This window comes from Panthera leo, chromosome C1 (genome assembly GCF_018350215.1).
Source record: "Panthera leo isolate Ple1 chromosome C1, P.leo_Ple1_pat1.1, whole genome shotgun sequence".
In the NCBI taxonomy this organism is placed as follows: Eukaryota; Metazoa; Chordata; class Mammalia; order Carnivora; family Felidae; genus Panthera; species Panthera leo.
The window spans coordinates 169,178,255-169,206,046 of NC_056686.1; the positions used below are offsets into that span (position 1 = coordinate 169,178,255).

A 27,792-nucleotide genomic window follows, 5' to 3' on the forward strand; every position below is an offset into this window, starting at 1 on the left:
GCCGAAAATAAATGACATTAAAAATTGTTTTACTTGGAAGCCTTAGACTCACACTGCAGGAACTCCTGTTCTAGTCACAGATAAGATGAACCCTCACATTTTAATATAGTGTATTTTGGAGGCATTTCTATATCTGAATTACTAACAAAATTCCTACTCAATCAATAGTGTCATGAGATTCCAGGCCAGAAGTTTGGTATGTAATAAAATAAACCATGATTAAAATGTTTTTAAAAAGCACATGTAATAAAAGGCAGGGGAAACTGAGAAACACTCGTGCCTCTAGTTGAATCATCAAATAAGGGTCAAATGACACAAAGGAGTTTATGACCTATATGGTCTCAATCTGAAGTTCTTAGCACTTTCTAAATACCTTCAGCGGGAGCAATAGGTATTTTTTTGTTTCGTTTTGTTTTTGTTCTCTCAAAGGAAAGACAAAGAAGAAGAGAGTTACAAAGAAAGAAATCACTGATTACATGGAGCACAGTTCTAACACATACTTTTTTTTTTTTCATCTTTCTGATGATGTCAATCTGAGACAGAATTGAGCTAAAAATAATAAATGGGTTCTGGTCCTAGTTCTATCATGAAAATGTGAGCCATTGTTGGAAAAATTCTTGACCTATCTGAGCCCAAGTTTTTGTACTTATGAAGTTGCAATATTAATTGAATTCTATGTTCCTTTCCAGCTTTAATGGTGGTATCATGCTATCTATAAATATGATTAGTTTGCTTCTTGCGAAGGATGTAGCAAAGAAGTTATGATGCCTAGTACTCCAAAAATACATGCTTATATGTAAAGTTATAAGTAAAGAAGTCCTAAATAAAAAGATAATTTTATATTGTATGTATCTCTGTAGATATTACATATTTACTTAAAGACATCTAAATCAATGTTCCCTTCACCATCAATAAGCATCCAATCATAAATTCACATGTGTGTGATACTGCAGTTAAATCTGGAGACCATCTATATGCAAACTGATATGCAGACCTTTGGAATGAATGCATTATTATAACCATGTGTCTTGGCTTTCTTTGTATAGGAAGGCACATAAGAAATAACATGCTATGCAGGTCTTCTGGAAGGATTTTTGTATTTATGGGTGGCAGACAATTTCTGTACTCATGGTTTATTTATAATACTATTAATTTAGCATAAATACTCCTGAGGGCCAACCCAAGAGAATAGTAAGCTCATCAACTTTTAAAATTAATTTTCATTTTGTCTACTTTTGAATTAGAAAGGTGAAATGATTTTTTCATTTACATGATGAAGGAACTCACCACAAATACTAGGAAACAGCCAGCCAAGGGACAGCTCAAAGGACAAGCCAAGTATGAAATCTAACTTGAGGCTCAAAGGTTTAATTATCAACTGCAGAATCTGACTGTTGTTAAATTAATTATAGGAAAATAATATTTTTGCTCCAGATTAAGTTTATATTCTTTTTGCTCTTTAGTTATTAAGGTAGAAAGCTCAGCTTCCCATTTATATCAAGTGCCATTATTTAAACCCAATATAAAAACCTAAAGAGCCATGAGAAAATATTGGTAAGTTAAATATTCACCGGACACAAAGAAAAATATGTATTTCTTAAATATTTTTGTAAACTTTCTATCAAAGAGCATTTAAATTTAACACTGGGGGAAAAGTTTGCTTTATTAACTTACTCAACTCTAATGTAGTATTCAATAAGATAAAAGGACTCCACTGTTGTTGCTCAAATTACAAATTATATTCCTTAAATGAACACAATTATACTGTTATATTTAAATAATAAAATACTAAAATTTATTATATCAATAACCAGGTCAACTCTCCTATAAAATAAACCAAATACAACTTATTATGAATATTTTTTCCCTGGGGGTAAGGATCAGAAATGTTGTTTATATTTTTCCTGTTATGGTAAACTCTCTTTCAGTGTGACCTTGCCTAACACTTTCACCCACATCTCCTGCTCTCACATGTACTCACTCTGTCTCTCTCACACACACAATTTCCCCCACTCAGCACTGTTACAGACTGTCATAACAGGTGTTTAATAAATATTCCTTAAGTTAATTTGTTAAAATGTTCTGCTGAAACACACCAATGTATCCAACATAAGCCATGGTGTGTGACAAAAAACAGATTAGCTCCATGACTTTCCCAAACAAGTGAATATGAAATGTGTCATGGTATTTTGTGTTAAGCATCTTGGAAAATAAGTAAGATTTACTTTCCCTTATTTTTTTAATGTTTATTTATTTATTTATTTTTTGAGAGACAGAGCATGCGAGCAGGGGAGGGGCAGAGAGAGAGGCAGAGAAAAAGAATCCCAAGCAGGCTCTGCACTGTCAGCACAGTTTTCTTTTTTTTCATTGTAATTGTCTGTTCTATAGTAATAGCCTATTCTATAGCTCTGTTTGTTATATGTAAGTGCCAAAAAGCATGCAATGATAGAAAAATTATGTAATACTAATGGCAGCCCAAGAACTGGAATATGAATGTATCTACAGGTTATCACTTTACCATATAAGTCTAATCAAATATCAACCTGAAACAAAGTGTACTTTTTTCTTACAGAGTTTGGTTAAATGCAATGTTGTAAGTTATATAGTTAAGTGAGTTTTAAATTAAGTGGAGAAGTGAGAAAGAAATGCAAGACAGAAAGGATCAAATGGCATTTTAGATTTTATCACTATATACAAGTAATATCACTTAAATTAAAAAAAAAAAAGATTCTTTCACTCTTGCCTCTCTGCTTTCCCTCCAGGTGAGCACTAGCCCTGTGTGTGATCGAATGTCTCCTATACCTAATCTTTAGTTGAGTAGTTCTCAGTCCTATTTATTTTTGACACATCATACATGAAAGATGATATGTGAATATGACACTCTATCAGAAAAGTACTTAAATTTTGATGAAAACAAAAAAAGGAAAATGCAGGCACTGCCATAATTTTCCTTCGACATATAAATATGGAATCAGTAAAGTGAAACACCACTTGGTCAACTGTACCATGAGATAATAGAAGGGAAACTATTCTCAATGTGCCAATCATAACTCTACCCCTTTAGAACTGGGCAAAAAAACTTTTGTGTGTAAGTGCACAAGACTGGTATCATTTAGAGATAACCCTAAGGAAAAAAGATATCCTTTTAAGGTAAGTCATTTGCAACCTTCAGCATTTTACTCATATTTTATAATAAATTTCCTGCTACAAGTTTTTACAACTGATTACAAAGCTTGTTCATAGGTGGTAGAGTTGGAATTTGAACTCAGATGTCTCCTTCTTGAGCCCAAGCTTACCCCTGCTGAGTAGGCTGTCACTTGGTGGGGACTCTGCCACTCAGGTTGCTTGGGTTTTTTTCTGGGCTATTTTTCATATTCTTTCTGGGCTATATTTCATATTCTATTGAGAAAGAGGAGGAGGAACCGGCCACTCTAATGAGTGTCTATTCTCCTAATCCTCTACCCTACTGAAATATCACCGCATTGCCCAGGTGTTCCCAATACTTGCAAAAGCAAGCCCTAGAGAGGGCTCAATGAATATGTTCTCCTAAAATTCAAATGGAAGCACTGTTCTATTACAAAGAGCCCTGGACTAATGTCAAGGAACATATATTTTCACCCCAGGTCTAGCAGTGATTTTTCTCAACTCCCTGTATATCTGTTTCCTTAGCCATCAAACTATGAAGTTGGGCCTTATGATTTCAAAGATCCTTTCCAGCTCTAAATCTTTGTGACTCTATGACTGACCCTGTGATAACATGTCGAGTTATTTAAACTTGGTGTCCAAACAAGAATAAGCTCTATAGTGATTTTTAGCTTTTCTTACCCCTAATGAGACAATGCATATCACCAGAATACTTTTTCATCCCCATAGTGGTAGGTTTAAAAATATAACACACTACTGGGGCACCTGGGTGCCTCACTAGGTTAAGCGTCAGACTTTGGCTCAGGACATGATCTCGCGGTCCCTGAGTTCGAGCTCTGTGTCAGCTGACAGCTGACAGCTTGAAGCCTGAAGTCTACTTAGGATTCTGTGTCTCCCTCTCTCTGTCCCTCCCCTGCTTGCATTCTGTTTCTCTCTCTCTCTCAAAAATAAATAAACATTAAAAAAAATTTTAAGCACTTTAAAAAATATAACACACTACTATTCAAATGTGAAAATAAATTGTAGTGTCTCTAGTTGTTCTAATTAAGCTGTTTCCTTTTTTTCTACAGCTTCACTTTGGAACCACTGTCACTGGAATGTAAAGTACAGGAAGAAAGGGATTAGTGTCTGTTGTAGTCCTTGTGCAGGAAATATAAGAGACATTCAGTGGTTATTTGTTGAATGAATGGAACATGAACCAAGTGCCTATTAATGCTATCTCATCATCCTCTTGTACATTCTTTTTCTAAAAACCCAGTAATATCTGCTAAATGTTCAGTCTTTCATATTTTCTCCAACCCACTGTTTTCCTTCAAGGAGGCCTTATAGGGAGGTGTGTTTCTATGACTGTAGCATCAGAAAAAGGTGGCCTCAAACGCAAACCTGCAATCCCCTGTTCCCCTTTGTTTTCTGTGGTTTCCATGACAATGTCCCTTGTCTGTCTGGTCACTTGGTTCTCTGAAAATATCCACTGTTGGAATCTATGGCTATTTTTTTCGGGTGGTGCAATCTGGGAACTATGGTCTTCCCCTTCTGACTGAACCCAATCTCAGCCTTCACTGGTGGTGCAGGATCCTCAAGTGTCAATTACATCCTTCAGCTGGATCTCTGTGGAGGTTGTTAACCTTTTGTTTCCTGTGTGGGATTCCCTGACTCCTCACTATGGGCATCGCAGGCTCATGGCAGATAAACTGCTCCTATCTCAGCAGGACTTCTTGAGCCCTCCATCCCAGAACAGGCACTAAGGAAGGCTTGGGATTGGACACACCATACCACCACTTTTATTCTGTTGTAGCTAAACACACAAAGTCACTGGGAAAATTCTCCGCTATAAGCTTTCACTCAGCTTTCATGGTCCCCACTCTGGGATTTCAGCTCAGAAGTAAGTGATCAAAATATTTTGTCTGATCATTTGCTTAAAACACCTTCTATCCAGGTCCCTTTTTCTACATTTCACCAGGGCAGAAGATACATGCTTTCCCTATCTCAAGTGGCAGAAGATCTCTTATCTCCTAGGTGTCCTCTGTCCACAGTTTATAATAAACTCAATATTCAAATCTACAATACTGAATCATGTATGTTAGGTAGAGCTACCAGAACTTGGAAAACCCTCTTGGTGTGAACAAAGCCTGGCTTTCAGGACTATTATCTTATGGTGGCTCAAAAGTTCCATTTAGGTACAGTCATACTTTAATTGTGCTTCCCTTTTTTGAGCTTTGTAAGTATCGCATTTTTTTTGTAATTGAAGGTTTGTGGCAAATTAAGCAAGTCTATTAGCACCATTTTTCCAATAGCATTTGCTCATTTCACGTCTCTGTGTCACATTTTTGTAATTCTCACAAATATTTCAAACTTTTTCATTATTATTATATATGTTATGGTGATCTGTAATCTTCAATGTTACTATTGTAACTGTTTGGGGGCACCACAAGCCATGCCCATTTGAGATGGCAAGCTTAATCAATAAATGCTGTGTGTGTTCTGACTGCTCCACTGACTGGCCATTCCCCTTACTCTGTCCTTCTCCTTGGGCCTCCTTATTCACAGAGAACTAGAATTAGAAGTGGAGCCTGAAGATGTGACTGAATTGCTGCAATTTCATGATCAAACTGGAATGGATGAGGAGTTGCTTCTTATGGATGAGCAAAGAAAGCAGTTTCTTGAGAAAGAATCTACTCCCGGTGAAAATGCTGTGAACGTTGTTCAAATGGCAACAAAGGATTTTAAATATTATGTAAACTTAGATGATAAAGCAGTGGCAGAGTTTGAGAAGATTGACTCCAGTTTTGAAAGAAGTTCTACTGTGGGTAAAATGCTGTCAAATAGCATAGCTTGTTACAGAGCATTTGTGAAAGGAAGAGTCAGTCAATGTAGCAAACTTCATAGTCCTATTTTAAGTAATTACCACAGCCACCTCATACTTTCACAACTACCACCATGTAATCAATCAGTCAGAAACCGTCAATACCAAGGCAAGACCCTCCATCAGCAAAAGGATTATTACTCTGTTAAAAAGAAAACCACAGGCCCAAGATGGAGTCACTTATTCCAGGCCAAGTCACCAAACCAGGGTTTAATACCTAACCTGATTACAGCTTCAATCTCTCCCAGAAATGTAGTCTTAACAGGTTAGTCAGAAATTTTCTGTTCATCATCCATAAAGTAATCTGTCCTGTGGGCCTTCTCCATCCCTCAAAGGAAGATGAGGTAATCTGCAAGATAAGAGCCCTGTTCTTCCCCCTAAGGGAAAGTGACTTTACCTGAAACAATCCTTTCTTTTCTTTTGCTAATAACTTCTTTGCTGCATCCTCCTTCCTACAAAACCCTTCCTTTTTGTACAACTCCTCAGAGTTGCTCTCTACTTGCTTGATGGGATACTGCCCTATTCACAAATCTCTTAATAAAGCCAATTAGATCTTCAAATTTACTCAATTAAATTTTGTTGCTTACCAATTTGCTGAAAGCTCAGATGATGGTCAGCATTTTTTAGCAATAATGTATTTTTTAATTAAGGTATGTGCATTGTTTATTTAGACATAATGCTATTGCACACTTAATAGACTATAGAATAGTGTAAATATAACGTATTATGCGCTGGGAAAACAAAAAATTCATTTGACTTTCTTTTATCCAATATTCACTTTATCGCAGTATTCTAGAACAGAACTTGAAATATCTGCAAGATATGCCTATATTAAAGTCTGGCTTCTTACTTGTTTTTACTTTCATCTGTGATAAAAATAATCCCACTACCTACACTGCATAGTGCCTCTGGCTGACTGGGAGAAGATAAGATCATTATTTATTAAATGGAAGAGAGATAGCACGTTATTCCCATTATTTTATACAGCTTTCTTATTTATTTCAATGGGTGCATAGTGAGTAAATTATACCACAATCTTAACATTGGTCTCACCTATCTGTCCCCTATCTCATTTGCTCTTTACTTCATTTCTCATTAGCCACACTGGCATTCTGTTCCTTGAACACTCCACATTCTTTTCAGCCTCTTTTGCACATACTGTTTCCTTGTCTAAAATGCTATTGCTTCTGCTCATTGTTCAGATTTCAGCTGCAGTTTCACCTCAGAGAGGTGACTTCTCTGACAACCCCATCTGAATTCATAATGCCTACAATACGTTGCTCCCCTATTAGTATCATAATCTATGTGTCATAATATGTGCAATTATTTATTTGCAAATTCATCTGTGTAATGATGAAGAAACCGATTCTTTGGGATATAGTAGCTGAGGAAAAAATCAGAACATGTAACTAACTGTTCCTGACTACCTTAAACATAAATCTAGTCAAGTTATACAAAAATATATTTTTTCTTATATGCATGTCTGTAAAGGGAAGCAAAATACACCATTCCAAAATATACCTCTTTGGCATATGGATTATCTTAAGCAGGTTATTTTTAAGAAACAGAAGATCCTGGTGAAGCTCAGAAAACTGAGTAGAAGTTACCCTTTTGTAAGAAATATTTACATTTATAAGGGAAATCCCCATCTGTAAGGTTGTCTCCCTGGCTATACTAGAAAAACGAGGATGCCTAAATCTTTAGAAACTGGGGCACCTAAGTAGCTCAGTCAGTTAAGGGTCTGACTCTTGATTTTGGCTCAGGTCATGATCTCATGGTTTGTGAGTTCAAGTGTCACCCACATCAGGCTCTGCACTAACAGTGTGGAGCCTGCTTGGGATTCTCTATCTCTCTCCCTCTCTCTCTGTCTCCCTCCCCCCACCCCCCGCCCTTCCGCTGCTCGCACACAGGCTCTCTCTCTCTCAAAATAAATGAATAAACATTAAAAAATAAAATAAAACAAATCTCTAGAACCTACTATCAATGGAGAAAGCCTTGACTTAACTCTGCATAACAGTCTTATTTTTGTTTACTGGGCTCTTCCTAGAAGCCTCCTATAACTGACTTCCCACCCCCATAATCTGTCTTTAGCTGAAAATGATACTTAAGTTGATGGCTTTGGCCATTTAGGAGTTACTCAGTTTTTCTGGGTCTCTCCCATGTACCCATGTTACTACACTTTTGTTTACTTTTCTCCTGTCAATCTCTCTTATATCAATTTAATAATTAGACCATCAAAGAACCTACAAAAGAAGAAGAGAAAACTTTTCCTCTTATACAACTGTAAGAACCTAAAAATAGTCTCTTACTGATCTCCTGCAATGCTTCAAAACATTTTATAATACTTACATATGTTTCATCTTGAAATGTTTGTCATTATACTTCTTTAAATGAGGAACTCTAAGTAACTGAGAATAAATGCATTGAATATTAAAATTCACAATGCAGCTGATAATCACTTTGGAAATGGTTCTCAGTTTGACGAAAAATGTTTTCTGCCTTGCAGACATAAAGCAGATTTTACCCTGTTAATAGTTTTAAACTAGATACTTCTGACTTGTGAGTCAGAATTAAAGTTTATTAGCCATTTACTCCATAATAAAATCCATCAAAATTGTTAATTTCTTAAATGAATTCATAAGGAAGACCAGGTTTATGGCTTCAAGTGGCAAGGAAAAACTGTTCCCCAGTTTGTTCCTTCAGCCAGGTATCAGAGCTTCGCCTTTCTGCTTCACAAAGTAGGAGAAATTCCTCTTTGTCATTTAAGTGTGGAAGCAGGTCAGTTAAAGTTTGATTGGCTCCAATTAGCACTCCCACAGGTTCTGACAGCTTAGTTCTGGCAGTAGGACAATTTATTTTGAATAAGCGTGACATTCTGTGAAAACATCAACAACAACAACAAAGGAAATCATTTAAAGCAGATTCTCATAGCAAACACCCACCCACAGCTCACTGTGTAATCAAGCAACATATAAATTCCCTGTAAAAGGAAATGACTATTATATAGTGGGTAGTTAAATAAACATTACAAAAAGGGACCTCCTTAATATAAAATTCCCTTTGAGTCAGAGAACTAAGAAAGAGATGGTAGAACAGGGGCTTAATGATGAATGGATATTCAGTAAGCAGGCGAAGACCAAGGGCAAGTAAAGTGTTTCATCATCCCTAAGCACCAAGCAACAACAGTTGTTCAGAGGGCACACTGTGGCCGAAGCAGTATGCAGCCGTTTCTGCCACATTAGCCTGCAGAACTGGAGAGGCTCACACCGTCACCTAAGAGGGGTTGTAATGAAGGAAATAACTGATGTGATATAATAGTTCAAAAGCACGTGATTCAGAGGCTTCCATTACCCCTGAACATGCCAAAAATGTTCTTCTCTGCAGTTTTTAGTCAGTGGAAAGTTGTCCAAAGGTAGTTGCATGCTGAGACTTGTTCAGTTTCTCTGCAGCTCTGAAACCTGTCACTAAATCATTAACTTAGCTTCAGTACTGAGTCATCATTACCAGCTTTCCTCCATATTTTAAGTTTGGTTTCAACATGACTCTAAACTCAGTCAGTAGGTTTTTTTTTTTCAGTCTGTCTTAAATTTCCAGTAATGCCTATGAATAAATGTGCAGAACTACAACCAAGAATGAATTAATCAGTGTCTGTAAATGGAAAATTCCTAAATGCTAACCTATTGACTCTCCAAGCTTTTAGAATTAGACAGCAATAGAGATAATCCTGACTCACATTGACTTTGAATAGAAGCAGTCACTCAGTTTGCCAAGGCTTTAATAGTACATGTGGTAAGTTCTGTGAAAATAACTCAAATGTATAGAAATAGGTCATTACCCCTATTACCTTTGTAAAACAAAAATGAGTTAGCACAGAGAATAAATACAGACCACATATATTTGTGCCTTTATATCCATTCGTTCCTCAAAAACCTCATTCCATCTTCAGCTTTTTGCTCCACTTCTACTTATGTTCCCCCACGTTATATCCATTGGAATGACCCATCCTAGCAAATCTTATCTCTGGAATTACTATCTTATTTCTCATATCAATATATTATTCCTATCAATTGTTCTGTGACATGCAATAGTTGCCATAATTTATTAGTACATTCATTTAAATTCTAAATTTTAATTCCATTCAGGGTTTAAACTGGTCAGTGAACATTTTCCCAAGCCCAACTAGACATGTTATCAAAGCCCAATACCTGAGAGAATATTAGAAATTAAGTCTATTTTAGAAATTCTGCATCTTTTAAAAAAAATTATGAATCTTCATCTTGCTCTATGGTCTCCCAAAATGGCAATCTTCTCTCATCTGCTCATTTCTCCACCTGGACCAATGCAAAGCATGGGTACAAGAGAGTTGACACGTGTTTATTGGTCATTTACTATGTGTTAGGCACAATACTTTTCTACCCACTATTTCAGTTATGCTGCATAACACACCTAAAAGATAGATTCTCTTATCTTCCAAGTCACACTCAAGGAAACTAGAGTTGAGAAAAGTTGTATAATTTGACAAATGTTGTACCTCTTATATGTTACAGTAATGGGATTTGAATCCAGTTCTATTTGATGCCAAAATCTTTGTTCTTAACAAATACTGCCTCTCCATGATCATATTCTTAATTTTAATAGTAACCTTAAATAAAAAGGTATCTTGGATGACCATACCTTAAAATATAATTTTTTAATCATTTTAATGAGACTGAATCCTAGCAACAATTCAGACTTGATTTCAGAGACACATTACTTTGGTTTGAGTTATTCTCACAATATAAGCCTTAAACATGCATGGATCAGTGAACCAAAAAAAGCAGAAGACAAATATGGAATCTTTAAAGTTTAAATTGTACCATTTGTTTGATGTATAATCTTCACTGAACAAAAGTAAACAAAACATTTAGTCAAAATATCACTGAGAAACCCCAGAAAAAAAAAGCAAGTCAGAGTAAATACATAAATGAGTTGTGGTTCTATCCTCAACATACGGAATGGATCTCCAATAATGAGGTTCATGTAATGAAAGTTTCTCCTTAAAATCATGCTCTCAGCAATTGATATCATTAAAAAATTCACTCATTAATTCTCTCCCCTCTCTCAAAAACATTATTAGGTAATTCATCTTCACACACAAAAAACCTGGATGGACTCCATTTGTAGACTTGTAAAGCTCAGAGTTGCCTATGAGATTACCTAGACCCTACATTCCACTACAAGGATAATATTGATAACTGCTGCCATTTATTGGACACATATTACATACCAGTCACTGCTGAGTGTTCTACAAATCCTATTATATAGAATTCTCCTGAGGAAAACCTGGGATGGGAATTAGTATCCCTCTTTTAGAGAGTCCAGGACTGCTTTCCTCCCTAGCTCATGCATTTATCTACTAACACCTCCCTTGACTGGGGCCATCTAATATGATTTGCTTTGATTCCCTTTCTCTGCTCCTCACAGCCATTCTGCATTTTTATCCTCATTCTTTTCTTCTGCTCCTGTTGTATTAACAATTTTCTTTTCCAATAATGAGCTTCAAGTATACTGATTCTAACTTTCTTAAATTTGTGGGAATTCTGTACTTATCTTTCTCAATTGTTCTGCAAATATAGAATATTGCTGCTGTTTTGAATGTACACATTGTTTCAGTATAGAAGTTCATGGACATCAATTTTTTGACCTTGAGTTAGTGAGTTATTTGTTATAAATAGAATTGTAGGCTTCTGGAATCTGAAAGGACCTTCAAGGTTAAGCTAGTCACTCTCCCAACCACTGCAGAATTTCTCTTGCTTTTCCTGTCAGAGGGGGCTTACTCACAAGTGCCCCTGAGGTATATGAAGTGAATATGCCATTCCCTTGATCTCCATCCCCAAGAACTTCTTATAACATGAGAATTGCATCTTGTTGAATGCTATTTATATTTAAAGATAGAGGCTTTTCTTATACTAACTTCTTTATCTTGTATATAATCAAAGAAACGACATGGTTCCAACAATGGAGGGAAAAATGGCTGTGTTGGGCTTACCATTTGATTTCCAATGCAGCAACTACCAATGCATATTGAAAGAGTAAATTTTTGTTTTAGGTCAATTTTTGCTTTAAACTCTACATTTAAATATAACACGGCTTAATTTCATGGGCCAATATGACAAAGGTTGTACCTGATGTTAGGAGAACAATATTGCTTAAACACAGGCATTGCCTCCAAGGAACTCAAGTTTAAAAGGAAAAAAAATAATAATGTACTTTTAAAGGTAATTTCAAAACAATTTAATAAGTGGATTCATAAAATGAATAAAAGGGACAAAGGAAGCTCAGAAGGGAGAGAAAGGAAAAGTCATAGAGGAAATTACTGTTTCAGCAAGGGTTAGCCAGTGAATAGAAATTTGCCAGGGCAGAATTGTTTACTAGAAAGATAAAGTGGAGAGGGGCACCTGGGTGACTCAGTCGGTTGTGTGTCTGACTGCCTCAGGTCATGATCTCAGGATTCATGAGTTCAAGCCCTGAGTAGGGCTCTGTGCTGACAGCTCAGAGCCTGGAGCCTGTTTCCGATTCTGTGTCTCCCTCTCTCTCTTCCCCTCCTCCGCTTGTGCTCTGTGTCTCTCTCTCAAAAATAAATAAACATTAAAAAAAAGATAAATGGAGAAAGCCAAGTAAAAGGAAAGTGGAAAAATAACACAGAAGCGTGAAATACCATAATATTTAGAAACTGGTACTGATCCTGGTGTGAGTGAGGATAAAACTACAAGGGGGAGTGACAAGAGATTAAAGTTGGAAAATTAAACAGAGGCCAAATCATTTGTGCCATATTGGGAGCTTAGATTACATCCAATAGGCAACGAGTAGTTACTGATTGGCTATAGTCAGAGAAATGGCACCTTCAGTTTTGCAGTTTTAGATCTCATTGAGCAAACTGTGGAAAATATTTTTTAAAAGAATAAATCTGAATGCAGGGATATCAGTAAATAATCTCTTAGATTCTTGGTGAGAGATGATAGTGGTTTAAAGTAAGACAAAGGCATTAATTGGAAAAGAGAGAGTCTATTTACAATATTACAGGATAAAAAGCATAGGGCTTAGTGAATAATTGGGTATACTGAATGAGGAAAAAAAGAATGCTAAGGCAGTACTTTCATTTCTAGTTTGTTATTTGGGGGGATGGTGTAGGAAGACTCAGATCATAAAAAGAATAATGATGAAATGCAAAGAAAGAAGTATGATCAAAGCTTATTGGTGAGGCACAATGAGTTTGCAATACCAAGGGATGGCCCAAGTGAAGATATTTCATAAGCAATTAGATATTTAAATTATGGGAGAGAAGAAAGGAGTCAGTTATAGACATAAATGTGTATGGGTGGGAGGTGGAGGTATTGCTACACAAATATAAAACTATCAGTGTGGCATGTATTGCTCAGAGAGAACATGTACGTTAGAGGAGTAAAGGCCCAAGAATAAAAACCCTGACAATTGAAGATATGGACAGGGAAGAGTATCCAGGTGATGATGTCAGAAAGACTGGAAAAGTCAGGAGGGAAAGTTTTTCCTACAATAGAAGAAAAGGGTTACTGGTACCAAAGGTACAGAGCAATTAAAAAGAGAAAGTACAGAAATATTTCCATCACAGTTGGCAACATGGAAGCCACCAGAGGCTTTAATGAAAGCAATTTCTGTGCTGAAACAATCATATGTTCAGTAAGACAAAAGTTCTGAAATCAAGAAAATCATGAAACTTGGGGGATTTTTCTAACTAGATATCTCAAACTCACTTCATTTAATGCTGCCTATGGAAAGAAGATATGGGCTAACTTTACAAATATTTGGTGTCACAAAAAAAGAAATATGACCATCTGTTTATATGACAATAGTTTGCTTCAAGAAAGTGTTTTCAGGTTTCTTTTTTTTCTACTTTAATTCCTTGATTTAAAATTTACAAGCAATGTTTTCTTTTGAGAGGACATGTGTAGTAACTCAACAAGAGATATGAATCCAATAAAAGATCAGAACAAAGTTGTCCTATGGCTTTTTAAGCTTGGCGTTCCCTTGGACAACCTTTTTGAGTGTGTGTGGTTTTTTTATAGAAAGAAAAGATTGACACTGCTGGACTTTCGTATATTATTTAAGCAGCCACAGTATGTCTCCTACGTCCCTTCACCCTTCAGCATTCACTTCCAGGATCCCAATGCTCCTATTCTGATTTCTGGATATTCAAGTCTTGAACTACAGCAACCATCTAGAATCAATGTCTGTGTATTTGCTTCTCATCTTGATTTCTACAAAAACTTAACTGTGTTCTGTGTTTCACTCCTTCAAACATGAGCCAGATAACCTGACAAAGAAACCATACTGCCAGTGGATTAGCAGATGATAAAAACCTGCTTTTACCTTCCAGAACATGATTATCAAGAACTCTAACGTTAAGTAATTATGATAGATTGATTGGATGCTATTCATTTATAGACGCCTTTTAAATCATACCACATAGTCAGCTATCTATTCTTCCTAATTTTTTGCAGGCATATATTCCCATTCAATCCTAGTAAATGCCTATTTGTGTCTTCATTCATGCAAAAAAAATGATAAATCCTTACATATTTTCTGTATCATTTTATTTTTTTAATGTTTATTTTTCAGAGAGAGAGAGTGCAAGTGGGAGAGGGGCAGAGAGAGAGAGGGAGACAGAATCCAAAGCAGTCTCCAGGCTTTGAGTTATCAGCACAGAGCCTGACACAGGGCTCGAATTCATGGACCACGAGATCATGACCTGAGCCAGTCAACACTTAACTGACTGAGCCACCCAGGTACCCCTTTCTGTATCATTTTTAAAAAGATAGCTCAAACAAAAATAGTGCTCTTTGGGGAAATGAATTAACAGTATCTAAAATTTAAGGCTTACTTTCAATATGATGTAATTTGATTTTTCCAAATTACTCAAATTACCTATTACCCCAACACTATTTCTTAAAAATATCCTTTATTTTCTTCTTTAGTTTAAAATGCCATTTTTACCATACATACATTTAATTTCCATTTTTACTTGGCTTAGTCTCTCTTCTATTCTGTTGATTTTTCTGCACAAATACCACTCTGGTTTAATTATTGTAGCTTTTAGTATGCTAAAACATTGAGTGTTTAGACAGCCTTCACTCAATTTTTTCTCCTCCCAATAATTTTTTTTCAACACTAATGTATGTTTGTTCTTTTGCAAAAAATTCATTCTTCTACACAATCATTTTGTCAAATGTAGAAAATTCCTAGTCTTGAGTGAAGGATTATTAGGGATAGCAAGAACCAGATTTCTCATGATTGGAGAAGGGAAGTCCAAATATGGAAAAGGGTAAGACTAGATTATATCCTGAGGTGTTGCATAGGAGTTTGAAGTACTAATATAAACTATAGATTATGTATATACTATATATATTTCTAACTATGTCCATTGAGAAGGCTGAGAAAGAATGAACACCAATAGCAATTACAGCAAACACTCAAAGTTTGGTTTCTATATACCACTCAGTAGTAAAAGAAACCAGGATTCCTTATAAAATAGGCTGAATCTAGAATTGAGGAGGGAAAGTATAAGATCAACTTATACTCTTGTACTAGAAAGTAAGGAAACATTCAAACAATGATGGGGATGTACCAAAAAACCCAGCCTTAAGAGTCTCCATTGGTCAAATATGGGACAATTTGAACATCAAACAAAATAATGATGGTAACATATTGCTACCCATTGAATAAAATAAGAATTCCTGAATCATTACTGATATAAATAATTGATTAAATAAGTTGGGAAGAAAGCTCCTCCTTAAAGTAAAATAACATCTAATAAATACCAAAGGAATGATGGAGCTATAAAATCAATGAATATTAAAACAGTGGGTGAAAGTATAATGAAAAAGAAACAGGATATTGATAGGGATCGCACTGAATATAGATGACTTTAGATAGTATGGACATTTAAAAAAAATTAAATCTTCCAATCTTTAAACATAGGATATTTTTCTATTTATTTGTATCATATTTAATTTCTTTCATCAGTGGTTTTTAGTTTTAAGAAGCCCTGTGACACTTTTCAAAGAAATAGAAAAAACAATCCTAACATTCATGCTGAGCTACAAAAGACCTCCAATAGCCAAAGCAATCTTGAGAAAGAAGAACAAAGCTGGAGATATCACACTTCCTGATTACAAAATATCATCAAAGTTACAGTAGTTAAAACAGTATTGTACTGGCATAAAGACAGACATGAAGATCAATGGAACAAAATAGAAAGTCCAAAAATAAGTCCACACATATTCAGTCAATTGTTCTTTGACAGGGGTGCCAAGGATACACAATGGGAAAAGGATAGTCTTCAACAAATGGTTTTGGGAAAACTGAATATCTATATACAAAAAATCAGATTGGATCCTTATCTTACACTATATAGAAAAATCAATTCAAAATGGATTAAAGACTTAACTGGCTGTAAAAGATTTAAAACTGTAAAACTGCTAGAAGAAAATATAGGGAAAAAAACTCTTTGACGCTGTTCTTGACAATGATTGATTAGATATGACACCAAAAGTAGTGGCAGCAAAAGAAAAACAACTGGTACTGCATCAAACTAAAAAGCTTCTTCACCACAAAGGAAACAGCCAACAAAATGAAAAGGTAATGAGACAAAATATTTGCAAACTTTATATCTGATAAGGGGTAAATCTCCAAAATATGTAAAGAATTCTTGGGGCAACTGGGTGGCTCAGTCGGTTGAGCATCCAGTTCTTAACTTTGGCTCAGGTCATGATCCCAGGATCCTATGACTGAGCCTCATGTCAGGCTCCACACTGAGCATGGAGCCTGCTTAAGATTTTCTTTCTCTCTATTCTGCCTCTCTCCCCCCGTCATGATCTCTCTCTCTCTAAAATAAATTTTTTTGAAAAATTAAAAAAAAAAACTAAAAAGAAGTTAAAAAGTTAAGAAAATTCTTCCATATATAACAACATGGATGAACCTAGAGGACGTTATGCTAAATGAAATAAGTCAGTCACAGGACAAATTACATGAGATAATTACATGAGGTATCTAAAATAGTCAAGTTCATAGAATCAGAGAATATAATGGTGGTTGTCAGGGACTGGAGAGAAAGAAACAATGGGGCGTTGTTTTCAGTGAGTATAAAGTTTCAGTTATGCAAGATGAATAAGTTTTAGTTTTCAAAACGAATGCTGCACAATATCATACCTATAGTTAATAATACTGTATTATATACTTAAAAATGTTGTTCAGAGAATTGATCTTATGTTAATATTTTTATCACATACACACACACAAAAAGGGGCTTGAGGAAATTTGTGAAGGTAATAGACATGCTTATTACCTTGATTGTGATGATGGTTTCATGGGTGCATACATCCAAATTCATTAAAATTTTATACATTAAATATGTGCAGTTTTTTGCATATAAAACACACCTCCATAAAGTATTTTTTAAAAAGAAAGGATATTTATATAATCTCAAAGAATCTTTCGACAAATTGCTTATTAATTTAAAAATAAAAGCTAAGACAGCATCATCTTTTCTTGATAAAAAAAAAACAACAACTGAAGAAAGTAGGTATAGAAAGAACATACCCTGGGGCACCTGGGTGGCTCAGTCAGTTAAGTGACCAGCTTCAGCTCAGGTCATGATCTCACAGTGTGTGAGCTCTAGACCCACGTCGGGCTCTGTGGTGACAGCTCCAAGCCTGGAGCCTGCTTCGGAGTCTGTCTCCCTCTCTCTCTCTCTGTCCTTCCCTGCTCACTCTCTCTCTCTCAAAAATAAACATGAAAAAAATTTAAAGGGTGCTTGGGTGTCTCAGTCGGTTGAGTGACCGACTTTAGTCCAGGTCATGATGTCACAGTTCGTGGGTTCCAGCCCTGCATCAGGCTCTGTGCTGACAGCTCAGAGCCTGGAGCCTGCTTCAGATTCTGTGCCTCCCTCTCTCTCTGCCCCTCCCCTGCTCATGCTCTGTCTGTCTCTGTCTCTGTCTCTCAACAATAAATAAATGTTAAAAAAAATATTTAAAAAAATTTTAGAAAAAAAGAAGGAACATACCTCAACATGACAAAGACCATATACAAAAAACCCACAGCTAACATCATCCTCAATAAGGAAAAACTGAGAGCTTTCCCCCTAAGGTTAGGAACATGACAGGGATGTCCACTCTCATGACTGTTGTTAAACATAGTACTGGAAGTCCTAGCCTCAGCAATCAGACAACACAAAGAAATAAAAGGCACACAAATTGGCAAGGAACAAGTCAAACTTCATCTCTTCGCAGATGACATGATACTCTACATGGAAAACCCGAAAGACTCCACCAAAAACCTTCTAGAACTGATACGTGAATGCAGAAAAGTCGCAGGATTATAAAATCAATGTACAGAAATCGGTTGCATTTCTATATACCAATAATGAAGCAGCAGAAAGAGAAAGCAAGGAATCGATCCCATTTACCTAACCAAAGAGGTGAAAAATTTATGCACTGAAAACTATAGAAAGCTTATGAAAGAAATTGAAGAAGACACAAAGAAATGGAAAAACATTCCATGCTCACGGACTGGGAGAACAAATGTTAAAATATCAATACTATCCAAAGCAATCTACACATTCAATGCAATCCCTATCAAAATAACACCAGCATTATTCTCAGAGCTAGAGCAAATCCTAAGATGTGTATGGAACCAGAAAAGACCTCAAATAGTCAAAGTAATGTTGAAAAAAAGAACCAACGCTGGAGGCATCACAATTTCAAGCTTCAAGCTATATTACAAAGCTGTGGTCATTAAAACAGTATGGTACAGCACAAAAACAGACACATAGACCATTGGAATAGAATAAAGAACCCAGAAATGGACTCACAAATGTATGACCAACTAATCTTTGACTAAGCAGAAAAGAATATACAATGAAAAAAGTCTCTTCAGCAAATGGTGTTGGGGAAAACTGGACAGAGACGTGCAGAAGAATGAACCTGGACCACTTTTTTACACCATACACAAAAATAAACTCAAAATGCATGAAAGACCTAAATGTAAGACAAGAAACCATCAAAATCCTACAGAAAAAAACAGGCAACAATTTCTCTGACCTCGGCCACAGAAACTTCTTACTAGATATGTCTCCAGAAGCAAGGGAAACAGAAGCAGAAATTAACTATTGGTACTTCATCAAGATAAAAAGCTTCTGCACAGCAAAGGAAACAACAAAAAGGCCTAATAGGATGAGAGAAGATATTTGCAAATGACATACTGGATAAAGGGTTAGTATCCAAAATCTATAAAGAACTTATCAAACTCAAAACCCCAAAAAATAAATAATCCAGAGAAGACATAGGCAAAAGACACGAATAGGCACTTCCAAAGAAGATATCCAGATGGCTAACAGACACATGAAAGATGCTCAATGTCTCTCATCATCAGGGAAATAAAAATCAAAACCACATTGAGATACCACCTCACACCTGTCAAAATTAATAAAATTAATAACTCAGGAAACAACAGATGCTTGTGAGGATGCACAGAAAGGGGAACACTTTCGCACTGCCGGTGGGAATGCAAACTGGTGCAGCCACTGTGGAGAACAGTATGGAGGTTTCTCAAAAAATTAAAAATAGAGCTACCTTACAATCCAGCAATTGCATTACCAGGTATTTAATCAAAGGATACAAAACTGTTGATGCACTGGGGACACATGCACCCCAATGTATATAGTAGCACCATCAACAATAGCCAAATTATGGAAAGAGCTCAAGTGTCCACTGATTGATGAATGGGTAAAGACGATATGGTATATATCGTCTATATTGTGTATATATGTGTGTACACACACACACACACACACACACACACACAAGGGAATATTAGTGATCAAAAAGAATGAAATCTTGCCATTTGCAACAATGTGGATGGAACTAGACTGTTTATGCTAAATGAAATAAGTCAGTCAGAGAAAGACAGATATCATATGATTTCACTAACACGTGGAATTTAAAACACAAAATGATGAACATAGGAGAAGGGAAGGAAAAATAAGATAAAAAGAGAGAGAGAGGAAAACTGTAAGAGACTTAAATACAGAGAATAAACTGAGGGGTGCTGGAAGGGTACTGGGTGGGGGGATGGGCTAAATGCGTGATAGGCATTAAGGAGGGCACTTGTTGGGATGAGCACTGGGTGTTATAAGTGATGAATCACTAAATTCTACTCTTGAAACTATTATTACACTATATGTTAACTAACTTGGATTTAAATAAAATTAAAATTCAAATTCAAAAAAGATAAAAGCTAAGAACTCTACTGTTACTTCATCCATATTAGGACAAACCAGGAGCATATTTCTCCTGATACAACACCACTCATGTCATATTTATGTATGAATCTACCCATGAGGAAATATCAAATATAACCAAACTGAAGGAAGGTCTACAAAATAATTGGCCTGTGCTCTAAACCTCACAAGGTCAAAAAACACAAGGAAAGACTGAAGAACTGTTTCAGATTAAAAGACTAAGGAGAGGGGTGCCTGGGTGGCTCAGACAGTTAAGTCCCTAACTTGATTTTGGCTCAGGTTATGATCTCATGGTTGTGAGATCAAGCTCCACATCAGACTCTGCCCTGGGCTCTGTGCTAGATGTGGAACCACTGCTTAAGATTTTCTCTCTCCCTCCCCCACCTGCACACTCCCTCTCTCTCTCTCAAAAAAAAAAAAAAAGGACAAAGGAGACATGACAACTACAGATAATATGTCATTTTAGATTTGACCCTGGACTAGGCATAACATAGCTATAAAAGATATTATTAGAACAAGGACAAACTTTGAATATGAACTGAGGATTAGATAGTATTTTATCACTTAAATTTCTCAATTTTAATAATAGTACTGTAGATGTGCAAATGATTGATTAAAAAGTGTGTGTATTATACAATACACATTTAACTTTATTGTACTTACATAATAAAAATTAACATTTATATGCATATTAAATGGAGCAAAATATAAATAATTGTTCCTTTAGTTCCTTGCACTATTACTACCACTTTAAAATTATATAAAATATATTTTTAAAAAAGCTTTTTACTACTTTAACTTTTAAATTGTATTGAAATCTTAGACATTGAAAAGTCAATGCATAATTGACTTTTAACTGCACTATATAATTCATCAGTACCTTCAAATTTTATATCTTACAATAAATTTTACAATAAAATTTGCTCCACTAAAACTTCATGGTGGGGTGCCTGAGTGGCTCAGTCTGTTAAGCATCTGACTTCAGCTCAGGTCATGATCTCACGGTTCGTGAATTCGAGCCCCGCTTCCGGCTCTGAGCTGAGAGCTCAGAGCCTGGAGCCTGCTTGAGATTCTGTGTCTCCCTCTGTCTGCCCTTCTGCTTGCACTCTGTCTCTTGTATGGTCTCAAAAATAAATAAACATTGGGGGTGCCTGGGTGGCGCAGTCGGCTAAGCGTCCGACTTCAGCCAGGTCACCATCTCGCGGTCTGTGAGTTCGAGCCCCTCGTCAGGCTCTGGGCTGATGGCTCAGAGCCTGGAGCCTGTTTCCGATTCTGTGTCTCCCTCTCTCTCTGCCCCTCCCCCGTTCATGCTCTGTCTCTCTCTGTCCCAAAAATAAATAAAAAACGTTGAAAAAAAAATTAAAAAAAAATAAATAAACATTAAAAAAATTTTTAATAAAAACAAATTTCATGCTACCATTTTTCAGAATCAAGGTTAAAAACTTTAGGAGAAAAATATCTGTGTGTTGTTTATGTTCACAGTGACTAAAGACAAAATAATCAGTAATAAATAAAGTAATCTATAACCCTGAATGAGTTTTAAGCCCAACCAAAATGTTTTTTTTTTTCTCTTCAGAGAGGCTTCTCTCAGATATTCAAATAGAAAAAAATCTTCCAACTCTTAACTCACATACCACTGTTTCTCTAACTTTCCTGGGACAAATAAAACATATTTTGGATAAAAATTATTTATATACACATTATCTCTGACAACAGTTTAAATAAAACTAATTAGGGGCACCTGGGTGGCTCAGTCAATTAAGCCTCCAACTTTGGCTCAGGTCATGATATTGTTTGTGAGTTCGAGCCCCGCGTCAGGATCTGTGCCTGACAACTCAGAGCCTGGAGTCTGCTTCAGATTGTGTCTTCCTCTCTCCCTGCCCCCCCCCCCCCAATCTCTTTCTCTCTCTCTCTCCCTCAAGAATAAATAAAAACATTAAAAAATATTTTTAAAAACTCATTAAAAGTAGAATCCTCATTTGCTTAAAATCTTTCAGTGGTTCCCAGATGCCCTCAAGATGGTTAAACTCTTCAATATTATATTATAAAAATCGTATATAATATTATATTAAGTTTCATAAATCATATATATTATGTATTCTAGCTATATCTGTCAAAATTCCCCCACTCACTCTGATGAAATGGATATACATTCCAGGCTTCAGCTATACTGGATTATTTTCAGTTCACTTAGATCATTATGTTCTTTCTCCAGAAATTTACAGTTTCTAAGTTCCTCTGCCTAGAATATACTTCCTTCAAATTCTTCCCTTAGCTATGTCCTGCTTACTGTTCAGTCCTCCGTATAGACATGTCTTGCTTCTGGAAGCCTTCTCTGGAAACCAAGTCTGAGATAGATGTCTCTTACCTAGCTGTTGAACACCCTTATTTCCACTGCTAAGGCATCTATAGCATAATTGCAATAATTCTTTTACTTCTTTTGGTCTACCATTAACTGTAACTTTTTGTGTTATTTTGTGTTGACAAAATAACTCATTTTTGTATTCCACATTACCACGTGTTAAGTAAGTTGGCAATGATTAAACGCATATCTATATTGGACTTTTGCAAAATGCTACCTATGAATTTTGAGTTTGGGGAGAAAGCTATCTCCTCCTGTACACTGAGAGCCTACAATCACTGATAATTCAATTGAAATAAGCATACCTATCACCAGGATATTGGCTTCTATCTAGCATTCTCTACTAAAAGAAATTTATCTAACCTATCATCTATCCATGCATGTATATGTAATTAAACAAATAATATTTTCTTCAGAATGTCTTCAGTACTTATTTAACACTACTAGTCTCCTTTTCGAATAAAACAAGGACAAAAAGAGTGGAAAAGATAACTAACCCTTTGGGGTTTCATATGCTAAAACAGTCCTGAGATAACAAGTTAAAGTTGGCATACTTTGGATCTGGGTCAAAAAATTGTTTTTATTGGCTGTGGAAAATGGAATTTTAGACTATGTTGGGCCATACTATAATTGAGTTTGGAAATGCATAATGTGATGGTTAAGCATTCAGTGAGATTAAATGACTATGGAAAGTGATTGTTTTTTTTCAGCACTTAGGTCTAATGCAGACAAATAACAATGGAGTTTAAGACCATTTACTAAAGATCTAGAAGATCTAGAAGATCTAGATATTTGCAAAGGACAATGAGGAAATATAAAAAAACTTATTTCTAAATATAAATATTAAGATCTCAACAGGGTTCATAGAATGGGCTAAAGTCAGCTTTTTATTGGTATAAGAACAACAGTAAAACAAATCACTTAGAGTAAATAGTTTATGCCTTGAGCTATCTCCTCAAAACAAACATTCCATTTCCCATCTGACATAGAATCAAATGACATTGTTTTCCTTCTAAACAGGATTATTTTTTCTAGGATCGTGAATGTTGGTGATTCCCTTCAGGAGAGTTGAAACCTATAAATATTGTTTTAGGAAGCTGATCAGGGAGTTTAAAGGAAAATATTTATGCCAATAAGACTCAATTAGCTTCACTGTGAAAGCTATACAAAAGATGAAAATATATAGCGCAAGAATATATTTCAACCATCTAGGCAATATTAAGAGCCTAAATATTGCATAGCTTTTAATACCATTACTTAGATCAGTTTCTGCCTACAGCAATAACAATTTAAACATTTCCTGTTTCATTCCTGCCCAGTATTGTTGTTTTTTCCATTATTGCAACTAAAAAATACTTGGGCTGTTTTAAAGATTAGTCTGTTGGCATAAAACTTCACATTCCTTTTAAGAGTATTTTCTTTAACCCTCAGTCATAACTTAGTATTTTAAAATTCAATATGGTCAAGGGCCTTTAGCATCAAAACAAAATTTCATGGAACCTTATTAGGCAATTAGTCATGACAGAAATGATAGCATGCTGGGATATGCCTATTCAATATTTATCACTACTTAAAATGCTAATATGCAAGATAAAAGTAGAAGTATGTTTTTCAATTCATTTCAACATAAATGGCAGTTTTGTCATCATGTTTACATCATCTCAGCTTTTATTATTACATAAGTATTTAAAATATGATAGCTAGAATAAATTCATTAAAAAGTAAAATAGTTAGCAATGGTTTCTCAGAGATATTTTATCTTAACATGGTACGAAGTAAAAGGCATGTACAGTTACCAACCCTGCTTGGAAGGGGAACTGGACCATCCAAGCCCGGCTAAACAGCATACCAGTGGAGTGAAAACTCACAAGATTCAGTTCACAGGGGACAAAGATAAATTTATCTTAGCCGTCGATCACACGAAGGCATGCTGTTTAGCACAAATAAAATCAGGTCAGAGGGTGGAGGGAAATGTTATTGCCACTAAACATTTATTAAATTAAGTACAGTCTCCTGTTTGGGTCAGGTGACAACATACCTCAACTGTGACTAATAATTCTCTGTCTGAAATGTCAGATTTAAGAACTGACAACAGACGTCCATTTGCTGCAATGTAGGGAGTAAGTATTCAGATTGACTATTCCTTTTGTAAATGGAAAAGTAAGGAGAACAAGAGAATTTTTAAATTTACTAATTTTACTGTTTGGTTATTAAATGACCTACATACGACATGAAAATGTTTAGTTCAAATAGTTAAATAATATTTCCATGGGTCCTTCATCATACCTTCTTTGATACAAAGAGCATGAAATCTCTGAAATGGCCTAATCTGGTTAGAATCCCAGCTCCTCTTCTAACAAAGTGCAAGATCTTTGGAAAGTTTAAAATACTTAAGCTTCAATTTCCTCATCTACAAAAAAGGGCTAATAGTTACGAGCAATTCATGAGATCTTGTTTTTTAAAAGAGGTTATATATTGTGTATATATATATATATATATATATATATATATATATATATATGAGGTTACATATATATATATATATTACTGCCTGATACATGGAAAGTTTGCATAAAATGTTTTTAATTTTAAACTGTACATTAATCTTTAGAATTATAACTGATTAGGTTCAGAAGGACAACCTTTGGAAAAATGCTTACCTTGAGGATTTTCACTGTATCACAGTTCCTAAATGCTGAACTGAATGAATCACGATTTTTGCATGTGTGATGCCCCGCCTGTCTCAAGATGATATAAAGTTCTCAAATCTACTGTTCTTTTGGGTATTCACTTTTTCCCCCACACAAGGAATAAAAATTAATAAATTTTATATACCTTTTCTCCTCTTAATCTGCTTGTTGTGAGTTTATTTCAGAGACTCAGCTCTGCAATCTAGTAGGGTAGACGTGTCTTTCTGCCACTACAGCACATGTACACACACGTTTTGTTCCTATTTTACATCTCACATTTTATTACAAGGTACCTCTTCTTATATATTTAGTATTCCTAATTACCAAATACTCCTAAATAATGTTGCGCTTATTTTGATTTCCTAATATCTCATGTCATCTATGAGTAATAATTTCCAAATAGGTCAAAGAGAGACATAGCCATCTAAGGAGACTATATCAGAACCAGCTGGGACCTTTTACACACTGCAGACATACACCTGCATCTCCCCACACACTTCTTCCCATTCCCATCAAATTCCAACCATTTTCAAAAACCCTCCCTAGCTCCAGTTCAGTTCACAAAAAGCCCTCTTTGCTGATGAAATTGTATACCACAAATGGAGAGGAAGAGAAGATACATACTGAAGACCATCACCAAATAAAGGTCCTCATACTTCCCAAAGGGTAATAATTTGGGCAGACTTGAAAACTAAAGGATCAGTGCTATGAGGTGCCCAAACCTACCTTGTAAGGTTCAGCTCAAAAGCCATCTGTTCAATGATGTTTTTCCTGGTGCCCCATACTCTCTCTGAAAAACCACAGACCTTACCTATACTTTCTTACAGCATGACTCACTTTCTATATGTATTGTTGTTGTTGTTGTTGTTGTTGTTGTTGTTGTTTATTTTATTTAGAGCTCACATGGCAGAGGCAGAGAGAGAGGAAGGAAAAGAGAATCCCAAGCAGGGTCTGCACTGAAAGTGGAGCCTGATGTGGGGCTGGAACCCACAAACTGTGATATTATGACCTGGGCCGAAATCAAGAGTCATACGTTTAACCGACTGAGCCACCCAGGCACCCCATATGTATTGTAATTGTTATGGTCATGGTATCTTCCCTACAAGGCTTTTATGGATTGTAGATAATAAGTGGTTGATGAATGGATGGATGAATAAATGAATGAATATCAACTATCAACCTTCGAATTATGTCTAAACTGCTTAGACAACCTTGTGCTTCAGATCTTTGCCAATATTCTGTTGTAAAGATGTTTGCTAATGTGCAATGACTTTGGACAATTTTGACATTATGTTGCTAGAACCCAAGCTTGTCTTGGAGCTCTCACTTTGTTTCCTTGACTATGAAGCTCTTGTTCCATGGCTCTGGGTATTATGGCTGTTTTCCAAGATCCCAGGCATACCATATGACCTGAAGTTGCATTTTAGCATTTTAGCACTACAGTGTGAGCTCAGTAAATCTTCCCATTATGCAAATCTTTGGCTTTCCTAACATTTCAAGCTCCTAACTCTCATGCTTGGCACATTAGGTGTGCCCAAACTTTTGATTTTCTTCCTTTCTTTCTTATTTTAAACCATTCGAACCATGTTGGAACATATGTTTCAAATAAAAATTTAAAAATTTACATTACTTCCTTAATTCTATTATTTAGATTGTTTTTATTTCTCATACTGGAAGCAGTTAAAAACAGAGAATTTAGAGTTAACTTCAAATTACTTTTCAACTTCGGAGTTTCCCTTCTTGAAGTATGATTTACAGGTACCCTAAACTCCATAATTGTTAAGCACATGTGACTTTTTAAGATCCAGAAACAATTATGGACCACTCTGCTGTGAAAATTGTAAGGAATCTCAGATATTTAGAACGGAGAGAAAAAACTTCAAAGGCATTCCAAAACAGCTCTCTGTTCTTTTCACATAACATCCAAAAAAGCTATCACCCACTGCTAATGACTGTGCATGCCAGCCAATTTTCATCTACCAGCAAATGTATTCACTTACAGTCCCTTTCAGCATAGTCCTAGTTAGTCTAATTTAGTGTGGTTTAATGGCTAAAGTTGAAATGACTTTTTTACTTAGCGGCTGTTTGCACTACAGAATTGTCATCATCTACTGATTCCATTCCATGGCAGGTACAAACATGAATTATGGTGGTAGTGTGGAAAGTTACTTTAGAGATCATCTAGGTCAGATGCTGTATTTTCCTCTGGGGAAACAGAGGCCACAAAATGGAATAAAGCAGTGTCCTTTTCCTCTAATCCACGAATCTGAAGTTAATGTATTTTTAAATATACTTTAAAATTTAACATAAATAACCATCAGAAATTGATAGATTGTACTATCTACAAGAACATACAACACACACACACACACACACACACACACACACACACACACACACAAGAAATTCTTCAAGATCTTCT

At 35.7% G+C, this 27,792-nt stretch overlaps 1 protein-coding gene across 8 annotated transcripts in view; it reads right to left on the reverse strand.

Annotated features, from left to right (window-relative positions):
• PDE1A (phosphodiesterase 1A) overlaps positions 1-27,792 on the reverse strand; it is a 329,446-nt gene that overhangs the window by 240,740 nt on the left and 60,914 nt on the right. The window lies entirely within an intron of this gene.